Below are 2,392 nucleotides of genomic sequence, written 5' to 3' on the forward strand. Positions count from 1 at the left end.
GTTTCCCTCTTGTCACCTAGGCTGGAGTGCAGTGGCACACTCTCGGCTCACTGGGCAACCTCTGCCTCCTGGGTTCAATCGATTCTCCTGCTGGAGCCTCCCAAGTAGCTGGGATTACAGGCATGTGCCACCACTCCCTGCTAATTTTTTATTTTTAGTAGAGACGAGGTTTCTCCATGTTGGTCAGGCTGGTCTCGAACTCTCGACCTCAGGTGATTCGCCTGCCTCGGCCTCCCAAAGTGCTAGGATTACAGGCATGAGCCACCACGCCCGGCTGAACAGACACTTTTCAAAAGAAGACATATATGCAGCCAACAGACATATGAAAAAAAGCTCAATATCACTGATCATTAGAGAAATGAAAATCAAAACCACAATGAGATACCATCTTACACCGGTCAAAATGGCCATTACTAAAAAGTCAGCTCTTTCCCATCTTACAAGATGGAGGGTGAACAAGTTCAGAAGCCAGATACTAAAGAGAAGAAACCCAAAGCCAAGAAGTCTGATGCTGGTGGCAAGGTGAAAAAGGGTAACCTCAAGGCTAAGAAGCCCAAGAATGGGAAGCCCCATTGCAGTCAAAATCCTGTCATTGTCAGAGGGATTGGCAGATATTCTCCATCTGCTATGTATTCCAGAAAGGCCACGTACAAGAGGAAGTACTCAGCTGTGAAATCCAAGGTTGAAAAGCAAAAGGAGAAATTTCTTGCAACTCTTACAAAACCAGTTGGTGGTGGCAAGAACAGTGGTACTCAGGTGGTTAAACTTTGCAAAATGCCCACGTATTATCTTACTGAAGATGTGCCTTCAAAGCTGTTGAGTCAAGGTAAAAAAAACTCTTCAGTCAGCACGTGAGAAAACTGTGAGCCAGCATCACTCCCAAGACCATTCTGATCATCCTCACTGGACGCTACAGGGGCAAAAGGGTGATTTTCCTGAAACAGCTGGCTAGTGGCTGGTTACTTGTGACTGGACCTCTGGTCCTCAATCAAGTTCCTCTACGAAGAACACACCAGAAATTTGTCATTGCCACCTGAACCAAAATTGATATCAGCAATGTAAAAATCCGAAAACGTCTTACTGATACTTACTTCAAGAAGAAGCTGCAGGCCGGGCATGGTGACTCATGCCTGTAATCCCAGCATGTTGGGAGGCCAAAGCGGGCAAATCACTTGAGGTCAGGAGTTCAAGAACAGCCTAGCCAACATGGTGAAATCCCGTCTCTACTAAAAATACAAAAATTAGCCGGGTGTGGTGGCATGGGCCTGTAATCCCAGCTACTTGGTAGGCTGAGGGAGGAGAATCGCTTGAACTCAGGAGGCGGAAGTTGCTGTGAGCCAACAGCGTGCCACTGCCTGGGTGACAAGCGGGAAACTCAGTCTCTTAAAAAAATTAAAAAAAAAAGACATTGCCCAGACACCAGGCAGGTGAGATCTTGCACACAGAAAAAGAGAAATACAAGATTACAGAGCAGCACAAGATTGATCAAATAGCTGTGGACTCCCGGATTTTAATCAAAATCAAAGCTATTCCTCAGCTCCAGGGCTACCTGTGATTTGTGTTTGCCCCGACAAATGGAATTTATCCTCACAAATTGGTGTTCTAAATCTTTTTTTTTTTTTGATACGGAGTCTTGCTCTGTCGTCCAGGCTGGAGTGCAGTGGCGCGATCTCAGCTCATTGCAAGCTCGGTTCCCAGGTTCACGCCATTCTCCTGCCTTAGCCTCCCGAGTAGCTGGGACTACAGGTGCCCGCCGCCACGACCAGCTAATTTTTTGTATTTTTTAGTAGAGACGGGGTTTCACCGTGTTAGTCAGGATGGTCTCCATCTCCCGACCTCGTGATCCGCCCGCCTTGGCCTCCCAAAGTGCTAGGATTACAGGCATGAGCCACCGCGCCCAGCCTCATGCTCTAAATTTCTTAAGAAGAACTTAATTTAAAAACTCATAACAAAAAAAAAAGTCAAAAAATAACAGATGCTGATGAGGTTGCAGAGAAAAGGGAATATTTCTGCACTGTCGGTGGAGTGTAAATTAGTTCAACCATTGTGGAAAGCAGTATGGCAATTCCTCACAGGGCTAAAAGCAGAACTACCATTCGACCCAGCAATCCCATTACTGGGTATATACCCAGAGGAATATAAATTATTCTACCATAAAGACACATGCACATGAATGCTCATTGCAGCACTGTGCACAATAGCAAAGACATGGAATCAACCTAAATGCCCATCAATGACAGACTGGATAAAGAAAATGTATGTATACACCATGGAATACTATGCAGCCATAAAAAAGAATGGGATCATGTCTTTTGCAGGTACATGGATGGAGCTGGAGGCTATTATCCTTAGCAAACTAATGCAGGAACAGAAAGCCAAATACTGCATGTTC

The 2,392-nt window shown here is 45.5% G+C and overlaps 1 pseudogene; it reads left to right on the top strand.

Annotated features, from left to right (window-relative positions):
- The first annotated feature begins 232 nt into the window (after positions 1–232).
- LOC126932819 (60S ribosomal protein L6-like) lies at positions 233–1,606 on the top strand (annotated as a pseudogene).
- Positions 1,607–2,392: the final 786 nt, after the last annotated feature.

This window comes from Macaca thibetana, chromosome 1, assembly GCF_024542745.1.
Source record: "Macaca thibetana thibetana isolate TM-01 chromosome 1, ASM2454274v1, whole genome shotgun sequence".
Classification (NCBI taxonomy): Eukaryota; Metazoa; Chordata; class Mammalia; order Primates; family Cercopithecidae; genus Macaca; species Macaca thibetana.